At 44.9% G+C, this 20342-nt stretch overlaps 1 protein-coding gene across 1 annotated transcript in view; it reads left to right on the top strand.

Moving 5' to 3' along the window:
* The first annotated feature begins 6218 nt into the window (after positions 1–6218).
* The window catches only part of ADIPOR2 (adiponectin receptor 2), a 75910-nt gene continuing 61786 nt past the window's right edge, over positions 6219–20342 (top strand). The window contains exon 1 of the mRNA XM_090043435.1: positions 6219–6325. The gene's annotated coding sequence lies outside the window, so the exon portion shown is untranslated. The remainder of the gene's footprint in view (positions 6326–20342) is intronic.

Consider the following 20342-nt stretch of genomic DNA (forward strand, 5'->3'; position numbering starts at 1 on the left):
CATGCTTTCTCATTCATGTAATTTCAGGTTACATTTTTTTATGGAAGAGCCTGTGTGACATAGAGTTCCATCACATGGCAAGCTGTAAAGAAATATGCCATATACCCAGAAATACACGTAAGCAGATGTGACATATCCCAGGCAGAGCTGGAGGTAATGGCTCAGCTGGGTAACATCAGGTTTGGTAAGCCTTGATTTCCTGAAACCAGAGATTTGAATATTCTTGCTCAAGGTCACAGTGAACCAGCAACAGTGCTGAAAATAGAACTCCAAACTCCCAGTCATGTGCCCTGTTCACTGGACTACAATCTCCTGCCCATTAAGGTGGAGTGTGTCAAAGATGAAAAAAAATCCATACTGACATCAAAACACGTACCAGGAAAAACAACCAGATCTCAACAATCCTAAACCCAAGAACAAGAATATTTTTAAACATCAATATAACAAAGTATAGAGATCACCTCTCCTGTTCAATCTCTCTGTTGCCAGTCTTTATTCCTCTTCAGATGGCAGTGGATATCTACTGCTCCCATTAGGAGAGCAGTGGAGGGTATAAAAACACACACTGGGATCTTGTGAAGTGGAAGGAGAATAACAGTTGAAGCAGGAGCAGTTCTTTTTTTTCTTCTGGAATGTGGCAGCTTCTTTCATTTCTTGGGTACAAGGGAGAGTCCTTCCAAGTGGAAAGGGGAAGATGAAGCTACAAGCTAGTAAAGAGATGCACTGGTTTTGTAAGTGCAGGGAGGAATGTCTGCAGGGTTATATTACCCTATTTCCAGGGTTGTGTCTTAAGGAGAAACTCATGGCTCAATGGTCACAAATGCCAAAATAAAGAAAAGGTTTTGGAGATTAAACGTATATGAGAAAAACCAGGATGATAAGTCTGTCGAAAAATGGACCAATGTCTTAAGTTGAGGTGGGGAGGGAGAAAAGACTTTTTCTCTCAGCCAAATGGAATTGTGGGAAATACAGAGCCATGAAACTGTGGGAAATATAGCAGCCCCCCCTAGCTCTCCAGGGATCTAGTAGGCCTCCTGAGGCTAAAAAGGCCTACAAAGGATGGAGGATGGGATTTACTTCCAAGGAGGAATATTCTGCACTGGTCCAGTCCTGCAGGGAGCAAACCAGGAAAAAGAAAAGGCTGCAACTGAACTCCAACTAGCTTTTAGCATCAAGGACAATAAAAAGTCCTTTTTCAGATATGTGGTGAGCCAGAGGAAAAGCAAGGGCAACACTGGACTCCTTCTGAACCAGATGGGGCAACTGACAACTGACGTGCAGGAAAAAGCCAACCTATTAAATGGGTACTTTGCGTCGGTCTTTCATCAGTCCCATGGGACACCCATGCCCACCACGGGACAGGGCGGTCCGGGTGAGGGAGATCCCTTGCCCTCCATTAATGCTGACCTTGTGAAGGAACACCTTGAGAAGCTGGATACCTTCAAGTCAGCCGGCCCTGACAGTCTACACCCCAGGGTACTCAAGGAGCTGGCAAGCATCATAGCGCAGCCCCTGGCATGGATCTTTGAAAACTCCTGGCACTCTGGTGTAGTGCCCGAAGACTGGAAGAAGGCCAACGTGGTGCCTATCTTCAAGAAAGGGAGGAAAGTGGATCTGGCTAACTATACACCTATCAGCCTGACTTCTATCCTGGTGAAGATCTTAGAAAAGTTTATGAAAGAGGCCATCCTTAATGGACTGGCAGATGCCAACATCCTGAGGGACAGCCAGCACGAGTTTGTTGCGGGTAGGTCTTGCTTGACCAATCTCATTTCCTTCTACGACCAGGTGACCTATCACCTGGACAAGGGAGAAGAGATTGATGTCATCTATCTTGACTTCAAAAAAGCCATGATCACCTCTTGGTGAAACTGGCCAATTGTGGCCTTGGGTCCATCATGATCCGCTGGCTGGGAAACTGGCTCCGTGTTCGGACCCAGAGGGTAGTAATTGATGGAAGTCTTTCATCATGGTGCCCTGTGACCAGTGGGGTCCCCCAAGGCTCTGTCCTTGGACCCATCCTGTTCAACATCTTCATTAATGATGTGGACATTGGAGTCAGGAGTGGACTGGCCAAGTTTGCCGATGATACCAAACTTTGGGGCAAAGCATCCACGCCAGAAGACAGGCGGGTGATCCAGGCTGACCTGGACGGGCTCAGCAAATGGGCAGACGAGAACCTGATGGTGTTTAACACCGAAAAATGCAAGGTTCTCCACCTTGGGAAGAAAAACCTGCAGCACCCTTATAGGCTCGGCAGTGCTACGCTGGCTAGCACCGTGGAAGAAAGACTTGGGGGTCATTACTGACCACAAGATGAACATGAGCCTGCAATGTGATGCTGTGGCTACTAAAGTGACCAAAACGCTGGCTTGCCATAGATGCTTCTCAAGCAAATCCCTTGACATCATTCTCCCCTTGTACTTGGCTTTGGTGAGGCCACAGCTGGAGTACTGCGTCCAGTTTTGGGCCCCACAATTCAAAAGGGATGTGGAGAAGCTTGAGAGAGTCCAGAGAAGAGCAACGTGCATGATCAGAGGTCAGGAAAACAGACCTTACGACGACAGGCTGAGAGCCATGGGGCTCTTTAGCTTGGAAAAGCGCAGGCTCAGGGGTGATCTGACGGCCACCTACAAGTTTACCAGGGGTGACCACCAGTATCTGGGGGAACATTTGTTCACCAGAGCGCCCCTAGGGATGACAAGGTTGAACAGTTATAAACTCCTGCAAGATCGTTTCAGGCTGGACATAAGGAAGAATTTCTTTACTGTCTGAGCCCCCAAGGTCTGGAACAGCCTGCCATCAGAGGTGGCTCAAGCACCTACATTGAACACCTTCAAGAGCATATTGGATGCTTATCTTGCTGGGATCCTATGACCCCAGCTGACTTCCTGCCCTTTGGGGCGAGGGGCTAGACTCAATGATCTTCCGAGGTCCCTTCCAGCCCTGATGTCTATGAAATCTATGGTGCTAAGATTTGTAAAGCCTCTGCAGCAAGATGTGCTGAGGATCAGGCAGCCTCTTGACATAACAACAGTTGTCGTTTCTTCAGTCTCCCTCTGTTTTAAAAAAGAAAAGAAAATACTCTATTTATTTTAAGCATCAGATGTCTGGGGTGAGTTCAGAATCCTAGTTGGAACGCAGGGAGGAGCTATTTGAAACAGGCCAATTTGTTTGGTTCTGAACCAGATAATACTTTCTGCCTGTTCAGACTTTATCACCAGCTCTAGAGTCTGGATTCTTCAAAGAAAGAAGCATTCAGGGGGCAAGTTTTTTTCCATAACGTTTAAAAATAAACAGGCTTGGCCACCTGTGAACATCAGTCTGAACTACAGCCCATCCATGAGAATGCTTAGAAGGGGAGTCTTTGCATCTAACTGGAACATTAATCTCCTGAGCACTCCCTCGGGGTGGGAGAAAAGTGGGGCATGGTGATATAACACCTACAGGGTGCCCCCCTTGGATATACAGTAACAGGAGCCAAAAGTTCTCTGTTCTTAGTTTCTTATGATAATCAGTCAGCACTGTTACTGTGTTCATTCCAGCTGAACAGCAGGAGGATCTCTGTTAAGCTGTTAGGTGACACACATCTGAGCAATTCATAGCTTCACAAATACACATAAGTCAGTATGTAATAGTACAATACACACAGGTTTTAGAGGTATGTGTGTAAATTACTGAAGTGGGGTTTTTTTGCAGGTTATTTCCTCTTCCTCTTAAACTGGTTCAGGATTGCTGGCCAACATATTTGGGCCATCTATTTCCCTGCCCTTCCCATTTATTTGCAGGAAGGAAACAGTAATTCTGCCAAGCCTGTTTTTCCTCCTTAAGCATGACTTAGACAGGTTTTGCAGGAGGTAAGCTGTGGCACAGCCATGTAAGGATAAATGAAAATTTTGCATATTGGAAACAGAAATTGCAGGCATACTGGGCTTGGTATTACTTAATGTTGCTGCAGCAGATTGGCAATCTCTACCAGATCATGCAGCTCATACATATACCAGTACAGGATTGTTGCTGACAGGATGTTTTGTAGTTTGGGATGACTTTAATTTTAAAAGTCTCAGGCTTTGAAGTTAACCTCATTTTCTCCAGGGCACTACCTCGCTGTCAGAAAGGCTTCCCTGGTATTCAGCATAGTACTTCCCAAAATAATTTCTCTCTCATAATTCAGTTATTTGAAGAGTCGTTGAAGACTTGAAGTGTCTCTATGTTCCTAAATCCATATAGACCAATTTTATGTCTATTAGACCAATTTCTAATGTTTCTTCAAAAGTCCAACTTTCCAAACCACCTGACTAGCTTGACTATTTTAATTTGGATGGCCTCCAGATTAAAACAGTCAAACCAACTGTCTGATTTGAGGGTGTTCAGGTCTGAACTCATGCTTGCAGTGATGTTGCGCTCAGAGGGTGCAATCTCACAGGTGGGAACGCACATTTCCCCAGAGACAAACAGTGGGAGCATAATATATGCTACTGCTGCTTGTCCCCAGGAACTGCCCATGCAGATGCTCTCTGGTGTGCAGCACATTTTCCTGGGTGGCGTAGGGGAGGCTGGGGCCAGCTCCTGGGCTGGACCTGGGGTCCTGAGGGCCTCTGGGGGCTCCAGCCATGGCAATCCAGCTGCACAAAGCCTGGCCAGCAGCTATAGTGTGGCTCCAGCTGGCCAGGTGCCTGTTTTGGCACCACCCTGCTTCTTTAAGGCTCAAAGGGTTTTTCTACACAATTTTTTTTTCAAAGTGGGTTACTGCATTCTCTTGTTCCTAATGTTTCCAGGTTCCTTTCTGGTATGCTTAAATAGAGGCCTGCCCCCCAGTCTAACCCATGAGCAGAAAGTAGTTAGCCAACTTAGTCTGAAGTCAGTCTTACTAAATAAGTTAATAAATATATATTATTTAGTTAGACTATAAAGATTCACCTCTACCCTGGTTAGTCCATCTCTACCCACTCTTGTTCCTAATGTTTCCAGGTTCCTTTCTGGTATGCTTAAATAGAGGCCTGGCCCCCAGTCTAACCCATGAGCAGAGAGTAGTTAGCCAACTTAGTCTGAAGTCAGTCTTACTAAATAAGTTAATAAATATATATTATTTAGTTAGACTATAAAGATTCACCTCTACCCTGGTTAGTCCATCTCTACCCAGTCTACTGTTTCTCTCTGCCCATCTCTCTTTATATTATGATATAAAAGGGTATATCCACCCTGTCTAGTCGATATACATATATAGACTCATAGAAAATTAGGGTTGGAAGAAACCTCAGGTCACATCTAGTCCAAATCTGCTCAAAACAGAGCCATCAAAACTAGATTATCCCAGCCAAAGCTTTGTCTACTCTGGTCTTAAAAACCTCCAAGGGTGGAGATTCCAAGACTTCTCTGGGTAGCCTATTCCAGTGCTCCACTCCCCCCCCCCCCCCAGTTTTGTGGACTCATCTACAACTTGACCCATGGCAGCGATCCTCAACCCTGAGACTGGCGCTGACATATATATACCTATAAATAATGTAGTTAACCAATAAAGATGCATCTTTAGCAGAGGTGGATTAACGCATGGGCCCATGAGGGCAACAGCCACTGCAGGTTGTCTTTGATAGCAGTTTAATCGTGGGTGGGGGGAGCAGCCCTCCAATTTTCTTTTTGCCCAGGGCCCCAATAAATCTTAATCCACCAATGTCTCTACCCCTGTTTATCGATATATCTGTATGTATGTATGTGTGTGTGTGTACATACCTCCTGTGAACCCAACACACATACGCATACGTGTATATACAGACACTTTTGTGAGGGTGATTACCCACCCCTCGTGGGCGTAGCCGTGGCCTCAACACAGCGCGGACTCCCCACACGTCAGGAGCGGAGCGCAACCCAGCATCCTCCTACACCTGGTCAGCCGGCCTTGAGGCGCGCTGAGAGGACACAAAAAGCCCGCGCGCACGTCACGAGCTCCCCATAGCCAATCAGAAGGGGCCGGACGCCACGTGGCTCACAACCGACCGCAGGGAGCGGCGTGACGTCAGCTGCGTCAGCTAAGGAAGGTGAAGGACCGGAAAACGCTCTGGCGGTTCACGCCCACGGCGCACGACACACGCATGCGCACTGCCCCTTGCAGCTCTCGGCGGCCCCGACTACAAGACCCAGCAGCCCCTGGAGCACGGCGCGCAGCGCGCGCCTCCTGACAGACCCGGTCTCTCATTGGCTGCCACGGCCTCGTGCGATGATGACGCTATAGGGCAGGCAGGAGGCAATAAGGGAGGGGGGGCGGGGGCAGGAGCGGTGGCGGCTGCTCCTGCGGCGGCCGGAGGAGTCGGGGCGACGGCGGGGCCAGGTAAGAGGACGTAAGGCACGGCACGTCGCGCGGACCCTCCAGGTAGTGGCTGCGGGGGTCCAGGCGCCCCCCCTCCCTCGCCGCGCCCCAGGGGCCGCGGGTTCGGGGCCGGCTGCCGTCCTCGCTCCTGCAGCGGGACGTAGGAGGCGGGGGGCACGGGCTGGCCCCCTTTGCCTGAGCAGTCGGCCAGGCGCACCTGTCGCGCCAGACATGGCTCTGCGCCGCCCCCCCCCCCTTTAAAAATCCTGCCTGAGCGAGCAGCGCCCGGACCTCTGCTGTCCCCGCTCGGCTGGGCTGGGAGTGGGCTGCGCGGGGCGGGCGAGGTGCCCGCAGAGAGGAGCCCGTGGGGGTGGCACCCCCCAAACCAGCGTTTGACACCCCCAAGGGGCACTGGAAGTGCTCAAAGACGCGGGGGTGAAGAAGGTGGTGTCCACCCCGAGAGGAGCCAGTTGGCAGGGCAGCGAAGAGGGGCTGGAGTGCTGCAGGGCTGGAGCCAGGAGCTGTCCTGCTCAGGGGTTGTGAAGAGGACCCCAGCTTCCCTCACCACCTGGTGGGTCACCCTTCCTTGTGAGCAAAGAGTGGCGAGCCTGTGAAAGGTGTTTACTCCCCTTCATGAGGGAGGCTGGCTGTCTTCCACTCTCCCTCCCTGGTGTGCTGGAGGACCAGTTGCTGTTGGACTTGGATACTTGTGGGCCAAGATCATGCATAGGGACTATCTGAAGTCCTGGACTAAAGAGTTTGGGGTGGAGGAAGTTTGTCTGTAGTATCTGGGGGCAGCCACACATGGTGGCGGCTGCTCCTGCGGTGGCCAGAGGAGATGGGGTGACAGCGGGGCCAGGTAAGGGGATGCGAGGCACGGCAAGTCGCACGGACCTTCTGGGTAGTGGCTGCGGGGGTCCAGGTGCCCCCCCTCCCTTGCTGCGCCCCAGGGGCCGCGGGTTCGGGGCCCGCACGTAGGGCTTGGGCCTGCATGTAGGATGCCTGCCTATTGATTTGGGAATATCTGAAGCCGTAGGGTGAGAAGTCTGGGATGGAAGGTGCTTGCTGTTTGCAGTGCTGTATGTGGTGTTTGGAACGATTGAGTTCTGCCTGCTCAGTCAGTACAGGTTTTGCAATGATCAAGTTTTGCTCCGTTGAATGCAATTTGGAATGGATTTGTCTGATTTGACTTGGAACATGAAATATATTATTAAGAAGAAAAACAAAACTTAAATTCGCATGTCTTGGGGGCTGTTTGACAGCATGTGGCAGGCAGCTCAGGCCTAATATATATTATTATTGTTATACTAGAGAGGAATGAGTCCAGGCCTCCCTGTGACACCTGGCACCACCCCCACCATTGCCTCCTGTCCTTCAGCTCTCCCTTATTATTATAATAATATTATAATATAAATTTACATAATCTATTATAATGTATCACTAGTGCATTATTACATGAGCACTGTACACGTATTGCTACTGTAAATGGACCCTATTAAAGTCTTTTAGCTGACCTGCCAGCTAACAGCTGCTGAGGTGCTGTTTTTTACTAGTATAGTAATGTTCAGAACCATGTTACTAGTTTGGTGTTGGCTGATGACTTGTCCTTGTCTAAACTGCCAGATAGTTTCATAGTTGGTAGGGTTGGAAGGGACCTGAGCAGATCATCGAGTCTGACCCCCTGCCATGGCAGGAAAGAGTACTGGGGTCAACTGACCCCAGCAAGGTGTTCCTCTAGCCTCCTCTTAAAGACCCCTGGGGTAGTAGCCATTACCACTTCTCTTGGAAGTTGGTTCCAGATTCTAGTCGCCCTGACCATGAAGTAGCGTCACCTGATAGCTAGCCTGAATCTACCCTCTGCCAGCTCGTGACCATTATTCCTAGTCACTCCTGGTAGTGCTCAGGGGAACAGAGACTCCCCCAATGCCTACTGGTCCCCTCTGACTAGTTTGTAACAGGCCACTAGATCCCCCCTCAGCCTTCTCTTGTGGAGGCTGAACAGGTTCAGGTCCCGTAGCCTCTCCTCCTAGGGCCTGCCCTGCTGCCCCCTGATCATGCGAGTGGCCCTCCTCTGGACCCTCTCCATGTTGTCCACATCCCTCTTGAAGTGTGGCGCCCAGAACTGGATGCAGTACTCCAGCTGCGGCCTGACCAGTGCCGCATAAAGGGGGAGTATCACCTCCTTGGACCTGCTTGAGATGCATCTGTGGATGCATGACAAAGTATAGTTGGCCTTCCTGACTGTATCCCCACACTGTCGGCCCATGTTCATCTTGGCATCAATAATGACTCCAAGATCCTTTTCTGCCTCTGCGCTATTCTATTAAGTCAAAGTACAGGCCCACCATATACAAGTACTTAGTTTAAGGTGCACTTATAAATAGTTTGGAGTCAGGGCAGGACAAAAAACTACCTCTGGTTTCTATTAGTTATACCTGTACAAAGCTATACAATATGGCATCTCCTTTTACACCAGTTTACACTTTGTATTTACACCAGTGTACACTTGCCTTTCTAGCCCACCCCAAATAAGATAACACTCCCACAGAACTAGCCATTTTGAAGTTTAAGAACATTTGGAGTTGGCATCATTTCCATTGATTACTGCTGGCTTAAGTGACAAAGATAAACTTTGTTTAAAGAAATCAGTGGCTTAAATAATTAGCAATTGGTCAAATGTAGACAAAAAATTGCTGTGTTTGGCCTGATCCCTCGGTAGGCAGATTTGCTAAACAGGTCTTGATCTCAGCTAATGCTGTAAAGGTTAAAAGCTCCACATCCCACAAACAGTCTCTGCTCATCCAGGTTTCCAAGCTGACTTCTGAGTATAGTTGCTCAGTTATTATCTTGTAAAAGGGAGGAATTAATGTTTAGCATGCTCTTAGTTGAGAATGTTAAGGTGAGTTCTTTGTACGCAGTCTGACTTTTGGGAACTGAATCTATCTCATGGCAAATAGATGATACCTCTTAAAATGAAAAATTTCTTATTGTCAAAGTCACTTTTTTCCTTTTCTTTTCTTTTTTTAAGTACACCAGTAACATTTGTTGCTTGCTGGCTAACGATATGCTTATTCTAGGACCACTAGGATGCAGTTGCATGATTGGCAAAATTAGTCTTGTACCTTTTAGACTCATGAGTACTGATTTGAAAAAGAAATACTGGATGTTGTTCAGCTTCTCCTCAGTGCAACTGCACTATGAGTAGTGGTGGTGCTAGCGTAGGCCAGTAACATAAAAACTTACCCAATGTCCAACTTCTTTACAGTGGGTAAAAAGGATGGTGAGTCAAAATGGGCCTCTAGAAGCCTGTATTTGCACAGGTATAGAGCTGCTGTTATACTCTGAAGCAGGGAGCATAATACTTGGCACCATATTGTCATTGTGAGTTCGCATGTGGGGATAAGGATGTGGAGTTTTGGTGATCTTGCTTCTTTCCAGTAGATATGAAACCTACAAAGCATTTCCAACAAAAATATAAAACCTTGGAATATTAATGGCTCTCTTGTTCGCTTTTTTTGTTGTTGTTGTTTGTTTTTTAAAAGGCATTTTAAGCATATATGGTTGTATAACTGTGCCGTCTCTGATGTGAAACAAGCAGATTTGTTTGCATCATGGGAAACCCTTGTTTCTTGTCAAAGAACCTTTGTCAGAAAGCTTTCAGGCTTTGCTTTAAGTAATTGTAATGTAACCAATAAATGAAATGATTAAGTAAAAACAGGATTATAAACAGAAAGACTAATGTTCCAGGTTTGAGAGCCTGGATATGGAGTCCCTAGGTGGCCTTTTTGGTAGTAACACAAGTGTAGGAAGCTGAGGCCATTGCGTAAGGGAATGCAATAGCTTGGTAGTGGTTATGAAAGCTCTTTAGCTGGATGTTTGGTGGAAAACCTGTGTCGCTTTAGTTGCAGGGACTGGCTCTAACTCTTTGACTTCCTGGACCAGGCATGGGTCTTAGCTGAGTTTGGACACTTCATCTTGCAGCAAAATGTGGACAAGTTTGCATCATGCTGGGCTTATTGAGGGGCATTGTGCAAGGGGGCAGACAGATGGCTAGTCCTAAATGTGTAATCCCCTTGAAGTGTGTTGGGGGAGGGAGGTTTCAGTTACTGGTGATACAGATATTTTGTTCCTGATGGGGGGGTCACTCTTGCAATTTTCACCTTTTTTTAACTTTTTTATAATAAAGGCTTTAAAGTTTCTCTTGCATGTAATGATGTTGCCTTGGCAAACAAGACTTATAAATAGGTAAATTTGGAAAAAGGATCAAAGTTAGGTGGCCAAAAAATTGTTAGTTCTTGTCTACCTGTTTTTTTTTGGTTTGTTGGTCCCTCAAATGCCAATTTCAACAAATGTTTGTATTATGCTAGTGAAGTGTGCAGTGTTTTTCCTGACACACTTGGGTCACAAAACTGAGCCACAGAAGAAACTTGCCAAGATAAATACTGACTAGACATGCCACCTGCATGACCTGACATAAAATTAAATGTTCATCTTATCCTGTCAGCATGAACTGGGTTAAGCTCCAAGGTTTACTGTGAGAGCACAGAGCCTGGCAAAAACTTCTTTGTAAATGTAAGTCACTAGTGTGGTGATTCTCAACCAGGGTGCCATGTGGCAAACACAATTCATGAGGTAAACCCAGAGGTTTCAAATAGGATTTTGTAGTATTAACAGAAAATTCTGACCTGCAGTGGTCTTTCTGAGTTCTTTGCGACAGAGGAATTGGTCTCTTTTTTTTTTTTTTCCTTACTGTAGTCAAAAAATAAGAACTAAAACCTGCCACTTTCTGAGGGGTTCCTTGAGTTTAAAAAGGTTGAGAACCACCAATTCTCTTGTGTTGTGAGGTAGCAGTTGGTGTGTGAGGTGCTGTTTCTTTTGACAAATAGTTTCCTCTACTGAGGCTGCTTTTACTTACTATAAGAGGTGATGAATAACTGACTTAATCAGGCAGGCACTGGTAGTATTGAGGACCTCAAAGCTTATGGGGCCACTGTCAACACAATAGTTTTCTCATAACAGGTGTTAAGTCAAAACAGAAATTTAATTTACAAGTCAGTTGTACTTCCTGGTTTTTGAACACACATGTGGTGCTGTTTTGTTTTAGGTTTCCACCACCACGTGGAATGGTATAAAACCTTCACTATTTTTTATTGAATTGTTTGTTCTGAGTTGGGGAGAGATGATGAGGAAAGGAAGAGAGCATTCTCCCTTTCTCCCCATCTAAATCTTAGCTTCTAGATTGCTTGATTTTTCTCTTAAAACTGCTTGAGTAGGAACTGTCTGATATAGGAATGAAATAACTAAGCAGATTAGATGCTGTATGTATGTGGCATTTCCTGTAATAGTTCTTATCTTCTACAGTTTGTGTGTTTAGCTCTTTTGTAACAGAGTGTTCCTCATGAAAGAGAATTGGCCTTCCATTTTTCCAACCAGTCAAGATTCCCCAATGTGCTGAGTTCAAGACTGCTCAAGAAAAAAACATTGAAAATGTTTGTTTGTTTGTGAATCCAGGATGCTGACTGATAATGGGGATCACTTGGTTTTTAAAGCTGTAGATCACTCGCATAAAAATGTCTTTGCGCCGGTAGGTTGGCATGTGTTACATTGGCATAGAGAAATTTACAGTAGTATTCAAATAGTTTTCAGTGGCCATGAAACCTAATGGAGTCCTCTGGGAATGTGCAAGCTGCTGTAACTCTCTATTAGCAAAGTTAATCAAGCCCTGTGAGAATGGAAGGTAGTCAGGAAATGCTAACAAGAGGCAAGGAAGTTTTGAGGCAGCAGGAACAACTAAAGCCAGCTAATGGCTACCTTTACCTAGTGCCAAACAGGAGAGCATATGGTTGAGCTGAAGTAATGGACTGAAAGAAACCGTTTGCTGTATTATGCCATAATCGGAGAGCATGGTATCAATTGATCAATCTTGTATTCCTCAGCCAGAGGAAAAAAAATGTTTTAGATGATGTTGGTAGGTGATTGTGGCTTCATGTTGGCCAGTAAGATTTGGAGATGGAGATGCACGCTTACATTCTAGGAAATCTTGAAGCTATTTGGCGATGTAGAGTTTTTCACGATATTAAAACAGTATTTGAGTGAATTAGTTCATAATCAAATCTATATACCTTTAAAAGGCTATTATTGTGTCTTGGTAACTATTCTAAATGCATTGAAGCATCTTCTGCCACAACCTATTACAGAAAACTCTGCTTCCAATGTTTCCCCTCACTATTTTTCCAGTGAAAAATACTGTATATAAAGCAATGGATATTCACATTTGCATATCCTAATATTGGACTGTGATAAGGATGTCTTGCATAATCTTAGTTTTTTTGCAAGATTTTTTTTTAAATAAGCCAGGCAAAAATCTACTTATCACTTTTACCACATAGAACAACTTGCCCAACCATCTTTTCTCAGTGCAGCCATGCACACCTTTGCCCATGCATACAAGCATGGGTACACTTGCTTGCTTCTGCATATAACAAATTCATGCATGTTCTCTTTTTTTTCCCCACCTCAGAACTGAATTTTGCACTATTCTCCCTTTGCTGACCAGTTAATCAGATTTGTCCTTTAGTGTCTCCTCCAAACTTACCTGTGCTCTGCGTGGACTTGGCACTGACTCTTTACAATGGGCTGAATTGTTTAGCTTTTCCTAGATGGAAAATATTTCACTACTGCTCTATTTAGGACAGAGAATGCTTGAAGGTAAGGCCATTTGTATTACCCGTTGACTCCTCAGATGGGTGTCAGGAGTCTGGTATTTTCTGTTCTCCTTACTGGATCTGTGGGGGAAAGCTGCCTTATTGCTCTGGAGCAGGGTTGGGTAGGTTTTCTTGATGGTGTTTTGTATTTGTTTTTTCTTTTGTTAAAACAACAATATTAGTAGGCTAATGCTGTCATCCAGCTGTTTTATATGTGGATATCTATTTATTGCTGGGATAGAATATTAAAAGAAACCTGTTGTGACCTTGCACTCAGCATGAACAGTAAGCTAGATGTATACGTGCCTGTTGTTATGTTTGTAGGACTATAGCCATTTACATCTGTGGCTTAGGCATAAGATACTTAGGCTTGACACAACTCAATTTTTATTTCTATAATTTTGAGGCCTAAAACAAATGTTTATTTTTAAGTTGTTCTTTTGATTTTATTGATAATACATATATATACCTATATATATAAATTTAAATTTTCAGGATTGCATGAAATTAGGGGTATAGGAGGCGGACAACTTAGTAATGACAGTATATTGTTCAAAGTGCTATAAAATTGCATGTTAAAACATATAAAAGTGAATACCTGCTTTAAATCATTCTGTTCATTCATCAGGAAAGAGCTGGGTGGGCAGGGAGCAGAAGAGGAAGGCAGCAGCAGTCTGGAGCTCTGGGAACATGGAGAGAGACTGTGGCCCTTTAAGGGGTAAGCCCTGACTGGTGGGCACCAGCGGAAGGGTGATCTGGCCCCTTGATGGCCACACCCTTCAACCCCTCCAGGCAGCACAGGGGCAGTGACTGGGCCCTGGGGTAAACCCCATATAACCTGCCCCAAGCATGCTGCTTCTCCCTGTGTTCCCATAGTTTCTGGCCTGGCCCGGCCCAGCCACTGCCCCGTGCTGTCTAGAGGGGCAAGAGACCATCACTGTCAAGGAGGCAGGTCACTCCTCTACCGGTGGCCACCAGGAGGGGCTTGTTCCCTAAAGGAGAGTGGGAAACTGCTTCCCATCCCAGACTGACTGGGAGGCTGCTGCCTCTCCCTATGGTCCCAGAGCCCCTGGCTGGCTCCATCCCTGTGTGACTGGGGCAGGGGCCAAACTCCTGTTAAGCCCCAATCACACAGGCTGGCCCAGGCTCACCAGGAGTTTGGTGTTGGATCCCCGGCTGGGACCTGGGAAGAGTGAGCAACCAGCAGTGCTGGGATCCTAGCTGCCCACAGCCCCACCAACATGGCCCCCAGCTCCTGCAGCAGCAGCCCAAGTTGCTGCCAGAGGAGCATTGCACAGATGGCACAGCCAGAGCTCCCACCTGCAGCACAGCCTCCGCACGTGTGCGTGTGAGATTTCCTTATCCCTATTGCAGATTTATTTTTTATGTCTCCTTTCAATAAATTTTAGTGATTACCGATGGGAATATTTTTCTGTTAATCTGTGAGTGACAAGAGAAATCTATGTGTACGATTAAGCTTGGCAATATTCAGTTTTTTTTAAAAGATACTGTGTGATAATGAGGCACTCCCTTGACTCATTCTATCTTGCATAATTTTGATATTTCTTGCAATCCTGATGTTTTTACGTGAAGGGGCATGTCTTTGTGCTTTGCTGCCTGTACATTAAAGCTTTAGAATAGGGCTTGGGGTAACTTCCAGTAATGTAGACCCACATTGCTTCTTGCTGTCTGCTTTTTGAAAGTAATCCTCCAAATTGTGGATCTTCCTATGAAAATGAATGCAGTCTTCAAAGCTAGGAGACAGGAAGAGGCATGTGCACTTCGTAGGGTAACTCTTTTAGTTTTGTGAATCTAATGACAATAAAGATTAGATTTTGCTAATCTTTAAGGGCAATTAGTTTAAAAAGCAGTGCAAAACATGGGTTAAGCCCAGGGGCAGGCAATTAGTTCGGGCGGAGGGCCACTTACTGAGGTTTGGCAAGCCATTGAGGGCCGCATGATAGGCAGCCAGGGAAGATAAATCTAAATTTTCTACGTTTTTTTTAGGGGCCCCGCAGGTCGGATAGAATGGCCTGGCAGGCTATGTCTTGCCCACCCCGGTCTAGCCACAGCTGTTCTGTTTCGAGAATATTGGCAGGCTTCTATCTGAAAGAAAAAGTTATTCAATAGTTGGAGCAAGGAGGTTGGTAGCGGGTTTAAAACTAAAGGTTTGTCTGAGTGCATTTCTTTACTCTGACCTAGTACCTGATGCTTATTTTTGATAGTTAAGTCTGCTGTGGGGCATCTCACAGTTGGCTGCTTATGAAGCTCATCTGCTTCCTACCTTGGCTGCAGTCTGCAGCATTATATAATACTGTATTTACTCATGTCTAGGATGAGGTTTCTCCCCCCCACCCCAATCAGTGTGGGAGAGAAAAAGCCCTTTATCTTACGCTGGTGTACAAAGGGGCTGCTGTGACCCTGATTGGCCCCAAGTCTGGGGTCAGGGCTGGAGTCAGATCCAGCTGCTTGCCCTCTGCAGCCCCACCCCCATCAGGAGCATCTTGGTTCTTGGCTGGGTTCCCGCCCAAGTAGGGAGCACATGGAAACTCAGTCCCCCTACCAGCCAATCAGCAGTGGTGACACTGCTGCATTGCCTGCCCAACCAATCAGGAGCGCCAACAGCACTGTGGTCTGCAAGGACTGAGCTTTCACATGCTGAGTTCTCGGAGGGAACAGAACCCAGCAGTGTTGGTCAGTGGGGGGGATGGGAGGGAAGGGGCAGAGACTGGGGAGCTGGGGTTGGGGCAGGAAGGCTACAGTGGGAAGAAGTGGAGCTGGGGCACAGGGCAAGGAGGCAATTTGACTGACATATCCCTGCTCTCCCCTGCCACTATTTCCCCTGTTGTAACAGTGGGAGGTGGACAAATTCAGGACAGTCCTCTGATAATTACATTCTATACTCAGAAAATTATAACTAATTTATGGATTTTCCATATATATAATCTAATTATTGGGGAGGCATCTTAAGTTTAAGGTAGACTTAGATGCAAGTAAATATGGTACATAAAGTTACTGTGTTTATGTAAGCAAGGTTCTTATCAGATTTACCCAATCTTTTAGACCAACTCAAATAGTTGGAAAAAATCTTCTTGGCAAGCTTTTGGGCACAAACACCCTTTGTCAGGCTGAGGAAGTATCTGCAGATGGTCTGTGCTCTTCCTGGGTGGAGTGGTAAGCAGCCATTGTGCCTATGCAAGAAAGCCAGTCAGTTAAGATGTATTTATGCAAAGTTTTAATACTCTGTCTTGCTTTCTTGGGTTGGTGGATTTCTAGGCACATTTGAGTGTGAAAGTTGGTGCCCCTACTGGAATATGTTGCTTCCTGATATCATGGGCTGAGAAAGTGCTGACCTGATTTTTAAAGAACAGCGTATTTGCAAGTAATGTATTCATTTGGTTTTATACTTTTGAAATGCATGTTCAGGTCCTTAGTTGTGCACCAGTGTCAGAGGGTTAGGTGAATGGTAAAAATGCCAGGCTGCCTGTGTGCCTGCTTTCCTGCCGTTCTCTGCATGGTTTAGTTTCTAGGTAAACAGCTTGTGTGTAAATGGGACATTATGGTAGAAATAAAAGAGAGAACTTGTTTGGACATCACTTAAGTAATTAAGTGGCAAGGTGCCAGCTACTGGCTTTCAGCCCTCTCTCCCTTGGGTGCATAACAAGCTCTGTGGTTAGCTTCTGAGAAGGGAGTAATGTCCAAAATGAAGAAAACAGGCAAAATAAAGACAGCCAAAGGCCTGTCTTTTAAAGTCTGACCTGCTTCATAATCGGTGTTAAGGGAAAATGCATATTTTACATAAGGAATGTGGAGTCAACATAGTGTCCAAATAGTCAGTCATTGTCTCTGAAAGGCATCTTGGTGTCTGGGAGTTCTGTCAGTTCTTACAAATTTACTGCTGTAGCTCCAGTACTTAATGTTTTCCAAGAGCTTGTGCCATTCCTGCTAATAACATCATGATGACTTCTGAGAGCTTGCTTATTACAAATTAAACCTTTTTATGGGGCGCTTCTCAGGGTGTCTTGTGTGGGGAGAGGAGTTTGAAGTCTTCCTGACATCCTGGTAATTTTTCCTTTTACTCTTTTCCATCATGGTGACTTCTAGTTTGATTCTGCATCTGTCATAATGGGCCCTCTCTCTTCCTTCAGTACTCCTTTGTAAATTGCTCTGCAGAAATGTAGTGTTTGTTATACACCCATTTCTCCCTTCGGATTATTTACGTGTGTTGTGGCAATTGTGCCAGCTCAGAGTGGAAGGTAGAATAATAAAATGTAAACAATTTTTTTAAGTCTAGAAAAGAAACTATAGCCCCAAGATTAAGAATCAGTCAGAGATGAATTGGGATAGCAGAGATATTAAGTATATTGGCTGGCTTTATTTTGTAGCTGTAAAATTCTGTTCTAACTCAGCTTTTATCCCACATTTTGAAGTCAAGAGCTGTGGTATTTCCTTTGTGTCATAAAGGCAAACTCAGAGTTCCAGGTAAAATTGGTTTCTCATGGAGAATGAGAGAGAGCATACATGGGTTAATGACACTTGCTTGAAGGCTGCTGACTGATCCAAGTAATGTATTTTCAGTGCTGTTGAAAACTCCAGGTATATTAATGATCTGGTGGATTCTTTGTGTAGTTTTTGCTTGATGGGAGGGGGGAAGGAGACTATTGGTAAAGCTGGACATTTTTAAACTCCATTCCTTGGAGTCTCAGAACAGCGGAGACTTCCTATGTCTGAAGAAGGGTCATTGTGCCTGAAAGCTTGCAAAGAACTTTTTTCCAACTACTCAGTTGATCTAATATAAGATATCACATCTACCCAAAAACCTTCCCAAATTAGAAAGTATGCCTACGGAATATCTGCTAACAAGGAAAGGATTCATGTGCCCGCACTGGGTATGCTGGGTCTATTTTTCTGTCTTTCTGAACCATGGAATTAATTTCAGAGCGCTAAGGGCAGGACATTATGCTGTTGGTGAAGATGGATGTCTTTGGGAGGTGTGGCTTTTTATAAAATAATTACAGGGCATTGATTACAGAATCTTGCCTTTTTGAAGTTTTGCCTTACTTTTAAGGGGTGTTGCATCTAGTGCGCCTATGTCATGGCATGCAATACAACTTTGACTAAGGAAACTTGCAGGGAATACATTATACTAATAGCTCATTATGAAGGGAATGATAAGGTTAGCAGGGCATTCAGTTGACTCTTTTGCATAGAACAGAGGTTCCCAACCACCAGGCTGCAGTCTGGTATCCAGTCATGAAAGGTTGGCTGCCAGGTCATGGCATGAACCCCCTGCTCTGACCTCTGTCTGTCCACCCGGGTGACCAGCTTCCGCTGTCAGCAGTTGCATGAGGGGTTAAAGCTGGGCAGTGGAGCAGCCCCGGGGGGGAGGTAGTGGACCCTGTGTGCCCCGTCCTGCTCCCATGCCAGTCCACAGTATAAAAAAGGTTGGGAACCACTGGCCTAGAACAATGTTTTTCAACCAGGGTGATTCAGCACCCATGAGATCCTTGTAAGTGCGACATCAGTTTTTAGGTGCGTGAACACCTATGGATGATTCATGGGATAAAGCCAGAGATTTCAAATCCATAGTGTCAGAGATGGATTTGTTTTGGTTTTTCTGAGTGCTTTGTAACAGAAGAATTGCTATTATTTTCCTGTAGTGAAAAATGAGTGAGGGTTTGGCATTTTCCAATGAATTCCTTGAGTCTACTGAAGTTGAGAGCCACTGGTCTAGAACGTGACTGAGTCCAGGCTCATCTGGTGGATGCTATGGAGTAAAGACTATTTACATTAGAATATCACTCACCCCTCTAATGTGACTAGCAACTCCAACTGTGGGCTTGAAGATGCAAAGCTTCTGTGGCCCATATTTCAAGTTTCAAAACAGATTTGATTAGGAATGTGATTTGGTACTAGTCCTAATGGTTTTATATTTATATATGTTTATTTTTGTATCCATATATAGAGATGGATATCATTAGTAATTCTGGGAAAGGGTTTTTCTTTGCAAATAATTCTGCATATTTAAAACATTTTCCCCCCTTTTTAGTAGACTGGTGTGTTGTGATTTGAAGTTACTGTGTAATGAACAAATGCATAGAGTGTGTATTCAGTTTTTAAACTAAATGCTCAGTGTAATGAAACTAATGATAAAGGTCTCACTAACATGAGCACAAACTTCCTGTGATGTTATTTTAGGTTGCATGAGGACATGCCTTACCAATTAAAGATGAACAATATGGAAATAAGATATGAAGGGCGGAATATCTTGCATTTGTTAATGTTTCCATGTAGGTAGCTTGCAAGAAACCTGGGCAACTTGTTCTTGCCTTTTTCAGACTTTAAATTGGTAGCAACCTTAAGCAAATGTAGCTATCACCAGATTAATTTAATGCACTTTGTAGACTTTTAAGATGGGGCTGATGCATTTAATTGGGTACATGAACAAAACCACATCCTAATCGTCATTTCTGCTGAAGCACCTTTATTTTAGCATGTGTTCCAGTAACTTAAGGATAATTTGTACTTAAATCACGTGTGCTACTGGATGCTTATTTCTTGTGTAAACTTTAGTTCATGTGTAAGAACTTGGAAACAGCCTTATATGCAATCATATCATACCCCTTATTTGGGGGTTCAGCCCAGGATGCATTCTAGACTTGCATATCCCTAGCTCGGATCTGAAACTAAAGAAGTAATTTCTCTTTCTGTATAAAAGGACTTAACTTTCTGGGAAAGGCTTGGTTAAGGAAGTGTTTTCTAGATGGTAGTAGCAAACCAACAAAATAGGAATCATGGCTTCTAAGCTTTAAGAGAAGGATGGGTTAGTGGTTAGGATAACAGTATATACAATCCAACTGAAAAGCAGTGTGGCAGAATAATTAGAGTTTGTCATGTCAGAGTCCTAAATTCTGTTATAGGCTGTTCCTGTAGAGGTTGCAAAAGGAGTTCCACTTTAAACTGAATGACATCTCATGCTAGCTTTTCTTGTAAGTTGGTTTTGGTGGCTGATAGTGGAGAATGTAAAAAGTCAGTAAAGTGAGATTTTTTTTTTTTTTTTTCAAAATTTTTTTAAAACTTATTTCTTCAGTTCAAGGAATGTGTTAGGAGGCTGTGGCACCTTGGGATGCCACGAGATCTTTTTAAGGTTGTTTCAAGCTTCAGTTGTAAAACTCTTCAAGCCTAACATGTAGTTGCAAGATTAAACCCAGACTTGTGGTCTCTCTTCAGTTCTTTGTAATAAAAGAATAGTTCTTATAGATTTCATAGATTTTCAGGGTCGGAAGGGACCTATTAGATCATCGAGTCCAACCCCCCTGCCCTGGGCAGGCAAG

Source organism: Crocodylus siamensis, chromosome 4 (assembly GCF_052110815.1).
Source record: "Crocodylus siamensis isolate JL-2025a chromosome 4, ASM5211081v1, whole genome shotgun sequence".
NCBI classification, from domain to species: domain Eukaryota; kingdom Metazoa; phylum Chordata; order Crocodylia; family Crocodylidae; genus Crocodylus; species Crocodylus siamensis.